Source organism: Neodiprion virginianus, chromosome 7, assembly GCF_021901495.1.
Source record: "Neodiprion virginianus isolate iyNeoVirg1 chromosome 7, iyNeoVirg1.1, whole genome shotgun sequence".
NCBI classification, from domain to species: Eukaryota; Metazoa; Arthropoda; class Insecta; order Hymenoptera; family Diprionidae; genus Neodiprion; species Neodiprion virginianus.
Window position 1 is genome coordinate 22433182 of NC_060883.1, and position 17214 is coordinate 22450395.

The 17214-nt window shown below is 38.1% G+C and overlaps 1 protein-coding gene and 1 long non-coding RNA gene across 11 annotated transcripts in view; one reads left to right on the top strand and one right to left on the bottom strand.

Moving 5' to 3' along the window:
- The window catches only part of LOC124309563 (uncharacterized), a 40575-nt gene extending 24525 nt beyond the window's left edge, over positions 1-16050 (top strand). The window contains exons 2-3 of the long non-coding RNA XR_006909253.1: positions 15290-15695; positions 15876-16050. This is a non-coding gene — a long non-coding RNA (uncharacterized LOC124309563). The remainder of the gene's footprint in view (positions 1-15289; positions 15696-15875) is intronic.
- The window catches only part of LOC124309536 (dystrophin, isoforms A/C/F/G/H-like), a 306902-nt gene that overhangs the window by 67881 nt on the left and 221807 nt on the right, over positions 1-17214 (bottom strand). The gene's annotated exons all lie outside the window — the stretch shown is intronic.

The window sequence follows — 17214 nt, forward strand, 5'->3', positions numbered from 1 at the left end:
TTCTTTATTTTTACATCGCATTTACTAAAGAACCCAACGCAACGATCCTGTACTTTAAACAATGCGATTATTATTTTAATCGAACGAATGTTTACTTGTTGTTTTGCGAGATGAAAAAAAATTATTTACACATTGACTTGAGAGAATTTCAATTTATCTAAGCAAATTCATTCGTTAAGGACTGTGGATTAAATATTTGTTCGATTTTGGCTTGTGACGTGCGTTACAAAAGGTCGTAGAATATTCACTTGTCGATGTTGATCGATTTAAATCAATGTTTAACCGTTCGACAAGGACTTATAATTTTTTTTCCCCCTCGTTAATTATTTCAACATCAGCGCGCAACGAATTAATATCATTGAACAAAAGAAGATTTTACAAATTCTACAAAATATCACGTCCATCCGTAGTTGCAGAAAAAATTGAAATTATTCAACATTCCTTTAATTACTGTGTAACAGTATTTACGATTTTCCTTGCCTTATCTTTCGTCGGACAATTAAATATCGTAACGAAAATTTCACACATAAATTAAAGTAAACTACCGTTTAATTGTATCAGATGCAGACGAGGAAGAAAATTTTGGGGACGTCTGATTCTGTAAATGAAAAGAGGGGGGGAGGATAATTTCGCAGTGGTTTTTTTTTTTTTTGTTTTACGTTTTCTTTTTCTACGGGCCGTAAGGTCGAAAACGAAAGGTAACTCGATTACGGTGACCGTCGTCGTGCTCCACCCAACTCTCTCTCGCTCTCTCTCTCTCTCTCTCTGGTTCAACGTCGTTTAATTTTGTAATTTCAGTCCGCAGGTGTGCAGTCACCTCGCGTCGCGGAGCACAGGTTCGCTTAACGAGATTACATGATTACGTGATAACTAACAGTCACGCCTCTAAGGACGGTGGTGCAGCAGCTGTACAACCTCTCGCCTTTTTCCCCCCATTGTAGATCATTCTTTTCCGTCCAGTATCGCCGACCCGCGTCTTTTCACTACTTTTGGAAACTCTCGTGTCTGTAAGTCTTTAAGCACTGCGAGATGGAAATGGAATTGACGAAAATTCGTAAGAATTTCACGTTGACGGTTTTTATTTTTATTTTATTCAATTTTTTTATTTAAAGAAAAAAATTTCTTAGATCCGTAATAACGAATATTGTCTATAGTGCGCGACGAGGAGAGAAAAATTTCGCTTATGTATAATAACAAAGTAATATGTGTGTATGTATGTATGTATATATATATATACGCGTAGAGTTACAGAGGCGAAAGTATAATAAGTTTGATATGGTTCACGTCCTTTTCTGAATATACTGAAATTGCACAGCGAAAAATTTCCCAATAATGGTGTGAAAGTCTGTGATTCATTTCGGATAATAATTTGTGTAACTATGAAAAACGGAAATAAATAACGGCCAGGCATTTTCAGTTTGCTATTCGGTTAAAAAGGGTTTATCCCGCGATCGTGATTTTATTTTTGTTTTATTTTTAAACACACGTTTCACCGTCGAAAAGTTTCTGTACAATAGGAAAAAACACGATTATACCCTGCAGTGTGTTATTATACATTCACCCGAAAAGTAGTTTTACTTAATTCCTATAAGCTCTACTCGGTGAATTGGCCAGGTTCCTGCATATATCGGAAAACTTTGCCATCACCTATACACTCTGTGTTATTTGAAACAGAAGAGAAGTTAATGTGGGAGAAAGAAAAAAAAAAAAATAAGAAGAAAAAAAAAATACGATGTACCGTACACACAGATGAGGATGAGTTTTTGATCGCTAGTAAAACGGCCTTGAAGTGGGTGTAATGTATACGCATATATATATATATATATACATATATAGATGTAAAACGCTGCGGTCAGGAGTTCGAAAATGTAATTAAAACTCTGCACGCAGTTGTGCTGCAGGAGTAAAAGAGAGAGAAAGAGAGAAAGAGAGAGAGAGAGAGGTTTGCGGATGAAGTTGGTCCGCAAAAGGGGCACCAGACAAGGTTCAACTGGCAAGGAGCCAGATGCCTCGAGTTTGGCCAATTTCTGTTCCTTCGTATACCGCTTCAATGGATCGATTTGAATATCGGTATTTTTTGGAATGTCATCCCCTTAGCTCGACAATTCTAAACCGCGACGCGAATAAGCGCAGGTCAGTGACAAGACGCGGAATAATCACGAAGTTGATCAACAATCATGGGAACATTACGCATATCGCACGATTTAAAATAGATTCACCTTCTCTGATAGATCCGTTTTTCGTACTCGCTACGATCGGAAAATTTAAGGGGATGGTTGGAATTCATTTTTTTTTTTTTTTTTTTTTTTTTTCACCCCTCTCTTCCGTGAGCCCGATATATCGTATACCCCTATCTGACCGACAGTTTTAGGTCAAGTTTCGAAGCAATTCCACCGCTTGACCGTTGCTCATTTGAATCCCGCTAACGTCCCATCCCCCCTCTTTCCTCTTTTACATCCCTTCCGACAACTCCACCAACTATCCAGGGATTTCATCAGGGGTTGTAGCCGCGCGCGGCAAGAGTTCTCGGTTAAGAGTTAATCGGAGAAACGGAATTTTCCTGAACGAATATGCCGAAAGCCGTATGGTCGTCGAGGAGAAGCGCAATCATTCTCATCTTTCAACCCTTTGTGTCACGCATTATTGTGCCGAGCCAACTTTTGTAACAAGATAAGTATTTTATTTGGTCTTTGGATCACGGGCTCGCTGATTACGAATCTGATATTAGGTTTTTTAAATTCCGACGAAAATATCACAAGGATGAGTTAGATCATCGATGTGAAAAAATTCTTACAAAGAAAAATTTTTTCTTAACATGAATTGAACTTTGATTAAGAAGTACGTAGATTTTCGACTATCGTAATATTTTTTTTTCCATATTCTTTTTTTACAGTATCAAGGGGACCGGTTGGCCAATAAAGTCCGTATAAAAAAGGATCGATTTTTGTTTGACCAACCTTCTTAAATCGACTAAAAATACAGCGACACATCGATTCGCGTTTTAAAAAATGTGAAGCAAAAGGTAAATCCTTTACCGATGGTGCACTTTGCCCCAACTTTTGCGATCCGGCAACTGGGTGGTAAAAAAGCTGCTGATCGCCGAGTACAAAGGGGAAAACGAAGGCATTCAAGGCGAAACGGTGAAACCCCTTTCTAGTTGATACCTCAAATGATTACGTCGCGGTCGACCGCTAAATGGCCAGTTCGCCCATTTCCTCGCCCGTCTGCTATTCGGTGTTCACCGGCTATGGGTTCGGTCAACGGGATCAGTGTTCAAGGAATTCACTGTCCATTTGCAACCGCGGTTACCGCTTGCTCATTACGCGTAGATAAACCGGCATTTGGCGCGAAATTTCGCAACTCGTTATTGAAAATTTTCAATGCGAATTTTTACAGCAATATTCTATGCTCGGAGAGAAATATTTCCCTGCTTAAAAATGATGTTTCTCAGTATATATAATATTATTTGAATCGTATATATGTTGTAACTTTTGTAATTTGTGTAATTATTAAAGAGACTGAGAGGATTGTTTATTTTTTTTTATATGAATTTCTAAAGTTGAATGGACAGGGACAAAAAAAAAAAAAAATGACTCTCGGGAAAGAAAGATAAATTAACGAAAACTAGACAAAATCCGAGCTGCTTTGTGCTGATAAAATGTCACAAGGTTTCCGGTAGTTGGTATAAAATAATAAGTACTTGCCGCTTCGAGACTTGAACGATGTATGCAAATTCGGTTAACAAACGAGCCGGGAATACTTCGCCTTTTATGCAGTTGGAAAAGCTGCGCCGGTACTCAGGGAAGAAGTTGTGTGGTTTAGGGGGATGAAATTAGTTCAAGGATGAGGATATTTTATACGCAGGTGGGAAGCGGGAGTCGACAACGAAAGGCTAAAAGAAAAAAAAAAAAATTCTCTTCCGCATTACAGAACAGTAGAGTAATTTAATAATTCATGCATCGAATCTCCCCATTTTTAGACAGTTGTTGGCAAGAGAGAAAAAAAAATTGTTAATCGATGTTTGACCGAGATAAATTTTTTTCAAACACAAAATTTGACGGTTGAAACATGTTTTTTTTTTTTTTTTTTTAGCAGGGATGAAAAATATACAACGAGATAAAAAATGATCCAGCGATTTTAGCTCAGGTTATACAAATGTCGTTGTAGGGGGGAAGGGGAAAATTGATGCGACGGGATTTTCGGAAGGCTAGGGGGAGAATAATATTCACACGCGCACGGTGGTTTTTCTCGTAATTGACAGTGCGGTAGAAAAGATTCTTTCGATTAGGTACTCGGGCCGGGAATATATGGGAAATTCCATGCGAACCCAACCGACGTACGACCCTCAACATTTTTCATTTTGTTTAACATTTTTCCTTCAATTATCCCAACTCCGAAACGGTACCTTGAATACTTTTGATATTTTTTGATTAATTAAAACATTGTTTAAATGGTTTGAAAATTCTCCGAAAATTCTCGAAACTTCTATTTTTCACTTAGAAGTTGATTAAAAAAAAAAAAAAAAAAAAAAAAACAAAGAAGAAGATGAAAATCGCTTCATAATGAAACCGGTCTAAAAATGTTTCAAGCGAAGAATAAAACTTTTTGAGAATTTTTGGGTAATTTTCAGATCGTTGAAACAACGTCTCAGATGACCAAAAACATTTTCGAGTAGGTGCGGAAAAAAAAAATGAAAAACGAAATCTTGTAATGTTTGGAAGAGAAGATACGGTCTCTGATAATTTATCGAAAGATTGAAGAAAAGTCCCTTTCGATATTTGTAAATAATTGAACAGTGAAATGAAAAGTGTGAAAAAAATTTGAACAAAATCAAAAACGGCACGGGTCAGACGTTGGTTGGTTTCGGATGGAATTCCCCATGTATAAATTACCCAGAAACCCATCATCCCGTACAACCCTGAAACGATAAATCAAATCGTTTCTATTTCGCACCCACTCGTATACCTATAAGGGCGCGTAATTAATATTCTGAATTTCTTACGTGGAACGAGGAGACGAGTTTCTCGTTAGGGAAGAGAAATCTGCAGTGGGTCGGTATGCATACACACACACACACACAGGCACCTAAGTACGCACCGATGTAACATGGTTAGCGGTCCATATTATACCGGAGGCCTGGGAATTTAGCGAGGAAGCTGATGAATCGGTTGAGAAACTTTGAAGCATCGGGGACGATTTATTCCTTCGTTTCGTGACGAATGACAAGACTCGAGAAGTTTTGTGCTTAAAATCTCGTTGAAAAGTGTACCTATCGGGGTAGCGGATTTCTTCATTATCCTTTGTTATTTCATCCGGAGGATACATTTTTCAATCCCCTTTAGAATTCAAATCTTAACGCTGATGTAATTAATTTCACTTTGATTGATAACTCTTTCGGGCGCGCTTGTCTGAATTTTCGACAATTGAACAGCGAGAATAAGAAGATTTTTAAATTGCGATACCTATGTATTTGATTATTATTTTCAAGCTCGAACGTGATTTTCGTTTCACAGAATTCGTTTACTTATTTTTCTTTCTTTATTGTACCTAATATATTGCCCGAACGTTTATATTATACTCTATTTATTTCATTAAGAATTAATATTTCAGTCGAGAAATGCGGATCTGGCGAAATTGCGTTGTATTTTAAGCCGTAGTTCGGAGCTTAGGGTACGAAATATTGATTACTTGAGATTCTTAACTATCCGCGGGTTTTCGCGTCGGGATGAAAAATGGAAGATTAAATATCGACGGGTGGTTCCAAGATTCAGGCTCCCGACAGCGATAACCTTGCCCGCCAAATTTCATAAATGAAAAAGATAAGGAGCGAGAAAAGCTCCCGAAAAATGTGTGTTCCTTTATTACGTTATTTTTTATTATTATTATTATTATTATTATTTTTTTTTTTAAACAATCACTGGATTTTCGAAACAAGTTTTACGCATAGGACGACGGTTGTATCAATTTGGCAATAAATTAATAATAATAATAGTAATCACCTTCAGGTTTGAATCGTTAACATTTATAATCGCAAGCAAAACTTTGGACTTGTTTTATTTCTTTTGTCAACTATGTTGATTAACGGATTTCAATAAATAGTTGAAATTCTCCGAGTAGTTGTATACGTGTATATCACGTATATCATTGCAGCCTCTGATTGTGGTGGAGATGGGGGAATGGCGTGGCTGGATTGAAGAGGGGAAAGGGAAAGAGGAGAAAGCTCAGGTGCTCCGCATTAATCAAGTCGAAACAATTACGCCCCTGACAATCACTGTACAATACGGTAATCAGGATATGCCGTAATTTTATAGCAAAGTGCCCCGTAAATGAGTGCCCGTAAAAGTTGAGGAAAAAAAAAAAAAAAAAAAGGCGAAACTAGTAGAGAAAATTTTATATTTACATCGAGAAGATGAATAGGTGAAACCTTTGGACGAATAAACTTGAAGTACAAGTATCAGGAATTTTTTTGGGATCTTCGGACCGTTTAAACAATGTTTTGGTTGACGAAAAAAATTAATAGTAAAATGTTTGGAAAACAAGTACAGTTTTTCGAGAATTTTGAGAAAGATGATTCTCAATAATTGTAAATAATTGATAGGTAGAATAAAAAATCTGAATAAATCCAGATTACCGTTTCAGAGTTGGGAGAATTGCAGAAAATTTTTTAAAGAGAATAACAAAAATAACGAGGGTCAGAAGTTGGTCGGGTTCACATGGAATTTCCACTTTCTGTACAAATTATTTTCATCACTTTTCTCAACTCTTGGGTACACGATCAGGGATAGATGAGTATTATTTTTCTAAGAAGCAATACGCAACTTTACGATATCGCAACTGCACTGGTATACAACACACGGATACGAAGATGATGCAGTGTCCGTAACTACGGGAAATACGTCTGAAATATAGCTGCGAGACAGGCATAAAATAGTCGATACCGGGTAACGAGCCGAGTAGATTTTTGCACCGGAAGTAATCGATAAAAAAAGCATGAGCATATAAATCTACGTACTTGAAGCTTTCTCTGCGTGTTTTCCTATCTTACTCGTATCGTACAAGATCGATTTAATTTTCAATAGGCACGGTTTTTCATTTTTGTAATATCAAACTTTTTGCGCGTACAACAGACGTTTGTTTAATATGAAAAAAACGTGAGACCGATACTTTGAAGATACTTCGAAAAGAATTTTCTTTCCGCTCCTCACCAATCAATTCACAATCATCGAAACTGTAATACATTTTAATCAATTTTCAGAGGCAAATTTGATATAATTGCAATTTATTTTTGTCAATAAAATTTTGTCATCAATTTTGTCTGAAAAAATACGTTAGCAAAGAGCAAATTTAAACAACAGCTTCTTCGTCACGTGGTGAAAATTTGCCAATCCCTTTGAGGAAATTTTGTTATCGCATTATATATATATATATATAGATTTAAAAAAATCAACCGCACGATTTTTCCAGACCATGTTTGTCCCCACATTTCTCTCTATTTTCTCCCAATTTTGCTCATTTAAACTTCTCGCTCTTTTTATCATACAAATATTTGTATAAAATATATATATGTGTCCGAGTTGAAAACATTTTCGTTTAATGTAAATGCAAAACAGTTTGCAGAACCGGACAGCGGCGGTGGCAGGCTTAGTATATATATATATATATATATATATATATATGTGTGTGTGCGTGTGTGTGTGTGTATACGTATAGCGAAGAAGATTATTCGGCATGTGGTCAGCACAGATAGCGGTGTGAGCTCGTTAGGAATACGTGCGTTACACGTGTGCCTCGAGGTGTGGGAAGTACATACGCCGCACGGTATGCTAATATCAAACTAACCCGTAACTTTATCCATTATCATATTCTCTGCAAGGTACAGGACTACAGGTATGGATGCAGGGCCGGTGTCGAAATTCCGAATTCGATAAGTTCCGGAAGCGTCGAATTCCCAATTTCTTGCCGGCGAAACTTCAAGTAAAGAAGTCAAACTTTAACGAAACATCAAATAGTCCGAAAGTTTCGAAAGGGAAAAATTAAGGAAGGACAAATTATGCGAAAAAGGGCAAAACTTCGACAAGTCCAAGTTACGAAAGTGCGAATGTGAGAAAAAGTTTTTAAATCTGAAACATGGAAATTCCGAATAATCCAAGATTTTCAGTTCCGAAAAATTTTCCGTGAATAATACCGATACAAATGTAAATACATCAAATCGACTCAACAATTTTACCGGCAAGCTGGAAATAACGCGCATTTTCATTCGCCTTTCATTTTACTCCTGCATATAATTAAATCCAATTCCGGATCGGTAATTTTTTTATTTATTTTTTTTTTTCTCAACGCTTACTAGAATTATTTCGCTTGTTCTCCGTATCCAGAACAGTCTAATAAAACTTGTAAAGCAGTCAGATGCGCGTACGTGTAGCAACAACAACACAGCAACGATAATAACAATGATTACAGGGAATGGCCGTGTTGCGTGTTGGTTTCCATTCAGTTTCGGCCTCACGTCGGTTAGGGAAACTAATTTTCAAAGTGCGGGGCAGTCACGGGGATACTAAATAATAGCGGGGATCGAAACCGACTCCTCTCCGCGCAACGTGTATTATAATAATTACAGTAACAATAACAATAACAACGATAATAATAATAGACGAGATTTCGACTTAAGGTTCCGGATGTTTAACAATAAGCCGGAGGAAGGTGTACGTATATAATACTTGTACGATGTATACGTCAAGTTTACTTTACATCCGTTAGGCAAAGGCCGCAAAATCAAGCCTCGCTCCCTATTCCCTGAGCTGCAGTTTGTGATAAATAGGTGCGACGGAATAACGCAGAGTTTCGTTCAATTTCGCAAGGCCCAAATCATATATTATTACGCATTTGCACTCTGCGTAATTTCTACCTAAGTACAAATACATGCGATCGAACTAAACGCAAACGACGATTACACGTTTTACACACGTCGGCGTGATTTTTTATTTTTTTTACGGATTAACAAAACGCTACGGTATTTAAGCGGTTTAATCGGATTAATTTTTTAAACTTTTCAAAGTGCAGACGACGCGTTATAAAACAACAAGTAATTTTTCTTCCTTTGTAAAATTTGTTTTGGTGTTTTTTTTTTTTTTTCTTTTTCTATTTGTTATTCGTAACTCGAAGTAATACCGTGTAGGGTTTCGTTTTAACCTCGGTCAACTTCTTTACTTCTTTTCATACCAATAAAATCTATAAGGTAAGGTACCGAAGGCGAATGAATGAAAAAATGTGAATCGATATTCAAAGAAGCGCTGTTCCAACTTTTGATTAAGGTACAAGTATCGTATCTGATTTCAGATACGTAAAATAGGCGACTCAAAATATCATAGAATACTACATTTAATGGTCTGAAATCTAGTGTTACACAATTTGTATTTTTATTTCACTTAGTTTTCGTTTGGCTCGTTCTTTCGCGAAAGATGGAAGGTTGAAACTCCGGATCGAGAAGATTCTCTAGACACCGATCTCCTATTCCTTTACAATAATAGTTCTTGGGAGTATAAGTGGAAGCAGCCTGCATCCGGCTGCATCTATGCAGCTCAAGCTCCCCACTTGTCTCATTCCTTTGATAGAAATTCTTTGGCTGGAGGAAATAAAGTTATTTCTTACGTGGCTAGGCACACGTCTGAGCTTTTATAATCACGTTCATTTCTCTGCAATTGAATTTTCTTTCTCCATCCTTCCGTATTTTTCTTTTTCTTTTTTCCTTTCTGTTATCCTTGCTTGTTTATTGTTTTTTTTTTCTATTCCCTTGTCTTGTCGCCTGTTTCCCCCGAACCTTTCAAAAATCTTGCCTTTGCGTTACGAGGAATGGAGCCATCCTCGCGTGATGTTCCAGTGGTGCATTACGTGCATCCTTGGGTGGTCGGCGTTTAATGGGCGGGGGTGTGAAAGCTCGTCTCGCTGTGTATAATTGCAAAAGAGTATGGAATTCAATTCGGTTCTTATACGGTTCGTTGCCACGCGAACCGAGGAGACACGCGATTTCATTGTAACCCTCTTTTCGTTTTCCTTTTTCTTGTGTTTCCTTGTTAAATCTCTTCTCTTCTCTTCTCTTCTCTTCTCTTCGCATAGATCGCTTTTCATCGATAATTCAAAGTATCATCCTTTTTTTCCATCCCGAGTCCATTATACACGTACACTGACCTCGTAATTTCCGTATTTTTCAAACTCAGACGCGCTCAAATTGCTTCCACGTTTCTTTTTCCCCCGCATTGAGCTTGTCTCATGATTTATTTCTCGCATTTTCTCAGGGGACGCTTCTCTCTAGACAAGGTGTTGCTTCGGCTTTGTACGCCTGTAACACCCGACCGGCGAGCAATTAAACAATTCCTCTGTCGCCAAGTTTGCTCGCATTCCTGAAAGCACCATCCCTATTTACATTGGTATTATATACACATACCAGCTGTCCTCAAATTCCCAGTGGTCACTCTTCCGTCACTAATGTCCCAACAAACGTCCCCCCGCACCATCCCTCGTTTTAGGTACTGAAATTGTCTCTGATGCGGACGGCGTTGTTCAAATTACCTAATGCAGTGTAGTGTGCTAATGTACGGATGTTACAACGGTTTTTTTGCACCGTTACGGTAGTTGGAATAAAAAAAGAGATAGAGAGAAAGAGAGAGACAGAGAGAGAGAAAGAGAAGCATTTATTCACCCTGGGACCCTCATGCGGTATGTAGAATGTAAATAAATATAAACGTAGAATGTGCACAGATATAAAATGCAATAAAACCGGTGACAAAATTAAAACTAAAGCTGAAAAAAAAAAAAAAATAAATAAATAAATAAATAAAATTAACGATGAAGTGATAAAAATAGATGAAAGTAAATGAAACAAAAATGAGCAATAAATGCAGATGAAATAAGTAAATATGAAAATAAAAGAATAAGTTGGAAAATAAATGAATAGATTCAAGAAATGGTAGAAATAGATGAAGAGTGGATAAAAGTAGCAATAAAATAAGTAGAATAAAATGAAAAAAATAAAAAACAGAGAGAGAGAGAGAGAAAGAATTCCGTTGTAATTAGAATTTAATTCGCGCTGGTTAAATTGAATTGACATTTTTTTCTGTGGTTTTTTTTTTCTCTTTTTTTTTGATCCGCAGGAAATCTTCGCGGGGGCGGATCGCGAATTGTGCGCCTGCCGATAGCTGTTACATTATTATATGTATATATACATATATAAACGAGAGGTGAAACTGTTTCAGTCAGCAGTTAACACGTTGCGCGGGGATTATTGAGGTTAATTGAATTTCATTTAGCTTCAATAAAAGTCAATTAATACGGTAGCGGTAATTTAATTAATTTCAAGCAATCTACGGCCGTATCCTGCACCCCAAAACCGCATATAACCTGATCGTCTAGGTGAAACTCAGGAAGATTATATACATATGTATGTATAGAATTTGAAGGTGTATCACACTGCTGCCGCACACATCTGTGACGTTATAATCATCTATATTTTGCAGTAAATAAATTTCACCTACCGGAGCAACGTTATCCAATATCAAGGGAATCACCGAAGCGCTTGGCGTGTGCTGAAAAATTCATCGAAACGGATTTTTTCGCCTCGAAATTACTGCGCGATCAAATTTTCGATATAGATTTCACAAAATCTGTACCTTGTACTTGTTACTGCAGTTTTGTGAAACCTCGCGTTTCGATTATTTAATTTGTAGTTAAATATTGCCTGCAATAAATTACCGCGGGAACAGTTTCGATTTGATAAATATTTTCCTCTAATTATTCTAAGGAGAGATTAATTCGATCGCATTTAATGAAGAAATGAAAGGTAAAAATTACTTTTCAGTTTAGAATATTAGAAAAATAAAACATCTTTGTACTTGGGCCTGCGTCGTCGTTGTGTGAGGTCCTTTCCAATCGCTTCTAAAAGCTTTCGAACAACTTTTGGATAAAGTTCAACGGTGCATATTTAATAAAGTAATCAAGAAAGAGCCTTGTTTAAATAACGTCTTACCTAATGTACGAATTTCAAGAGTTTCTCAATCAATTTTTAATTCTACTTTTGTGCACTGTATTAAAGGCGCATGTACATATATATTATATATTTACACACCTGATATTTAAAACATCGTCCATAAATCCAACGTGACAGAGACAGAGAGAGAGAGAGAGAAAGAGAGAGTCACGGTGAAAAAGAAGGGTGTTGCTCCAGTTAAAATACATGGCAAGAGTATCAATAAAACCGTTACTATCATTGTTATCGTCATCTTTATTAATGACTGTCCAAGTAACGAGGACGGATTTAGTTCAACCCTGTATATTTTGCACTGCAGTTTCGTTCGTCTAAATTAAATTTTCTCTCCTTTTGTCTCCTTCTCTCGTTATATTTCTCCTTGTTCGTCTTTTCTTTTCTATTCGTACAACCGAATCATTATGCATTTAAAGCCTGCAGCTAGAGAGTTCTCACACCGATTGTTAAGATCGTTGAAGTAAAAGGTGATATTTGCATTTGCAGAAATTTCCATAACGAACGAGTAGTGCTAACGACTACTTCCAACTTATACTTCTGTATTCGTCGCAGTTGAAATTAATTACAGAAAAAAGTTTAGCCGGAAGTTGTGTATTTTTTATTCAGTTATTAGTTTTATTTATTTTTTTTTTTTTTTGCAAATTAAATTTATTTATTTTTTTCCCCACCTTTTCAACTCTAAAATACAAGTCTGCACCGGTCGTACGTATGAACTAATATTTATAAATCTGATTTAAAGTCAATTTTATTCATATATTTATACCATTGAAAAATTCTCCCCGACTCTACACAGCTCGAAGAATAAGGGCATAACATGCGCGGCGTGAAATTTATGACCCTCGAAATAATGTCAAGTGTTACACGGGGAATTGAACGTGATAACTTGTAATTGCCAGTTGCTCGAATGCACGAAGGGTATACATAGGCCGGATTTCAGGAGGCGGAAATATAAAACTAGGGTCAATTAATCGATGTTCAACAAGTTTAAAAGGTTACAGATTTTCGAGGCAATTAAATAGCGATTTTGATGAAACTATCACGACGGCAGGACAATTCTAAAAAAAAGAAAGAAGAAACAAAAAAAAACAAACAATACCAGCCGGAAAAACTGCTTTTCACGATACTTTTCATCGTCATGAAAAGGGGAGAGAATTAATGAAAATTAGACTTATCCAATACTTTTCTTAGTTTCAATACGATTTGATTTAACGTCAATCGGAGTTAATAACAAAGATTATTATCTGCCATCCGAACGAACAAATAAGACGTGAGTAAATCCGGCGGTTAGGAAGTGTCACTGGAAAGCGTACGTCGCGTCGGCCCGTTAATCTTGGATATTGTATCTCGCGTGCGAGCGCCTGCTAAGCTCTGAGAACGCATCGTATAATATACCCGCCGAATCGTCTCTGCATCTGTCTCTATAGTCGAGTTTAATATTCCCGGTGCGATGGTTAAAAACGAGGAACGGAGACCGGGACGACGAATGGTAGGGGAAATGCGGAAAATGTCTAAGTCCGATGTTGGAATAAATGATATGACGGATTTCTTGGAGGAATTTTTTTTCATACCTCTCTCCGTCCAATAAGAAGAAATAAAGAAAAGCGAATAAAGAATTTAGGGAAAATGATCACTCCCTGACACGTCTCGCCTTACGCCCGGAGTTCTGAGGCCAAACTCGCTAAAATGCTTTTGCGGTACCATAAATATATAAAAAGCGAACTCGCACCTGGGTCGTGTGAGAACGTGTGACGGGGAGTATATATCACTTCTGTGGTAGCGTATGAATTTATTTCTAGGGTGAAAACAGTGCGGCCTTCGCTTTCCACCCTCCCTCCCAATCCCTCAGGGTTTAAAGGTCCCGGGGAAAAGGAACGCCTCGCGTGGTAATGACGCGTTCAAAAAGTAGAATCGTGTAGCAGGTGACAGAAGACTGGCTGCACCGGCTATGGCTCATGCTTTAGCGGAAAATATACCTTTTGACGTTCCAGAATCACGGCTTTACACGATAAATTTTTATCCCCACGGCCAAACCGGAGGAAGTATTATAGGAATATATATAACGTACAACGCGAAAGCATTTTCGTCACCTTTTTTGTCACGGGTTGTACCAAATTTCCTGTATTAGAAAAAAAATACCGCTCAAAAATTTCGCTGACGATAATTAATCGTTTTCTACTTATCGAAAGGGTTTCTCCCCCCTCGAGATCGGCACATCGACTAATACGTTATCTTTTTTTTTTAATTTTACTTCAATCCGGAATGACAGGTCAAACATCACTGGACATTGGGAATCTGGCGAATAGTCCTAATCGTATGAAAATACTTATAATTTTGCGTTGCAATTAGCAAAAAAGGATCGACGATAGCGCAAAATGTTTACGCGTACCTCGTTTCTCGTAAATCCAACAATATTCAAACAGTTTTTCTAACGATACCTATTTACTCAATTTTTCTAGTTACTTTAACGAATGAAATATTTCTCAGTGTAAAAGCTAAGGGACACGTATTTTTTATTTTATGTGCCATTAAACACTTTAAGGGGGTAAAACCACCCTCCAAAGTAAGGCTCGTCAAGGGGCGATTTGGCAGTTTCACCCACAAGAACACAATATTTTTCAGTTCTTTCGCGTAGATATACGTATTCGAAATTCACTTCGCCTTGGATGGTTGAAATTATTTTTACCAGAGATAGGGTTGGTTTGTCTGTGCTGCGAGTCTACTCGGGTTCTGGTTATATTACCCGCAGTAGAAGCTTCTTCATTACCGGATTCGTGACCTTATTAATTAGAGTTAAGTGCAGCGCACTTGAGTCGACTGCCTAAACATCGGTATGAATAGAGAGAGAGTGTATGCGGAACAATGGCTCGAGGTGCCATTTCTAATCTAATTCATAACCGAGCGCGGAACCGCTGCCATCGAGAACTTCTGTACCAAGGCTGGGTTTGCGGTGCTACACGAGTGGAGACAAAGAGGGAGAAAAGAGGCCCACTTAGCAGTCCAACAATTATTATGGGACGTTTAATTCTTACCCTCAATATTTAATAACCGACCCTTTTACACGAAACCACGAGGAAGTAATAACTTCGAAACGAGAACGGCGAGCAGGATCGAAACTTGCCGAATGAATTTCACCGCTAATCGTTTCTCTGCTGGATCACATTTCTTTTTCACCCAATTACCGCACTAGTCACTTAGAGATTTTCCAAGCTGACATAAGGCGACACTTTGCTTAAAATTTTTTCCTACGTTTTACAGACAACCTGCCATTTCCATTTTGGACTGCTCACTCGACGTCGGGGATCGTCGACTCTCTTCAGGGCTTCGTCGAAGTGACGCGACGCGACACTCGATACTCTCCGGTTTGTTATAGTCCGTCGACTGATGCGCGGTCAATGGATAACACTCTGCCAGTCGGGGAGAAGCGTCGGGGAAGGATGCCTGGCTCTACGAGTAGACTGGATCCACCATGACGACGGGGTTGGAGGCAGACGGCATTGTTCATGGCCTACATCTGTTCGCGGAAGACGCGTCGTCGTCGTCCTTCCGTCTATACGACCACCCCGCCGACCACTTGCTGTCGATATTGCCTGCTCGTGGTCTACCCTACGTCAATTCCTGCTCCTCGACGCCGAGGTTCGGCGAGATTAGACCATGTCTAAAGGTACGTTACAGGATTCATTCTTTTGATCGTTTCGAGCTTTTTCGATATCCGAATACTCTCTCGTCGAAGTATATTCTTTCAGGACCAGGGGGGTATATTTATTTTCTAATGACCCTTCGCTATCAGTTGTCTCTCGAATACATGCGTGAGAGGCGGTAAACATTTGTTCTTTCGTTTCAGATGAACCAAGGTACCCCATGTCTGGGATTGTCGTCTCGTACTGTCGGAGAAGAAATATTCAACGAGAGAATGCCAGAATTGTTGGCAATCTTGATGAAGCATAGTTAACGACGATTTGTATTCACCTTTGTTTGTGTATGACATTGACGAATAAAGAACAGAACTTGACTTAAAATTGGTTTGTGGTAGCTTTTGGCGATTGATTGAAGATTCGGGAGCTCCAAGCACACAGCGACTCAAGTCTAGGCGAAGACGTTTTACGGCGAAACATAACGTTAACGTTACGGACCTCAATGAATCAATTTCAGGATTTTTCAAAATTTGCCAAAAATGGATTGAGAAAAAAAAAGAAAGGGTTGCCCTCCCTTATTTCGGAGTTATTAATTTTTTTTTCAAAATTTCAAATCACTTTATGAAAGATTAAAATGATCTGTCCTAGTGTTCTCTCAGCTAAGTATTCGCTGTCGAATCGCTGAACTGTCAGAGGTTTCGCCTCACGTTCTGACGCCTTTGAAACGACTTCAATGTCACGATAAGATCGTACAACAGTACGTTCCGACAGGGTCGGTTGTTTGACGATACAACTTCATGATTGTATAGAATAAGAAGAGACGGTAATTGTTATTCAGGAGGGAGAAGATACCACAGAGTTTATTTATACAGGATATTACAGGAACATATTACACACAGGCCATATTCGAGTAAATATACATACAATGTGGGAGTCAGATTTACAAGAATAGATGAGGTGCACAATAATAGGGATGATGTAGTAGTATGGAGTTAATGTAAAGGAAAACATGATAAGATGAACCAAGCAAATTATGTTAATTCAAGAAGCAGGAGTTACGTACTTAAGTTGGGCAAGTAGATGGAAACATGGCAATAATGCATGCGTATATAGAAAGGTACGTTTGAAAGTCAGAACTACATATTAATAGTATCCAAATATAGACAGGAAAGGAACAGGGAAATCTATGCTGAGAGTTTTTGCATGGACAGCCAGAAGCGTTGCCGCAGGTGGAAGAGACGATCTGTGCGCACAAAACGAAATAGGATAGCAAGGGATAGGAAGTGGAGTCTCCGGTTGCTTACCCTAAGCTGTCCTGGTTCGCGAGGATATGACATGTCGTCCTGGGAGAAGATGAAATTTCAAAATATAATCATGTTCCGCGTGTATTAAAAGTCTCATATCCCAGGTGCGTTATCGCAATAGATGAAACTTGTCCATGAGGTGTTTAAATTCAGACGTAAAAATTTGTAACGTTGTTCGAGTTGTAAGGATTGATTATTGCGGGAGGCTTTTTCTCAGGGCAAAAGTTTCAGCGAAAATTGAAAC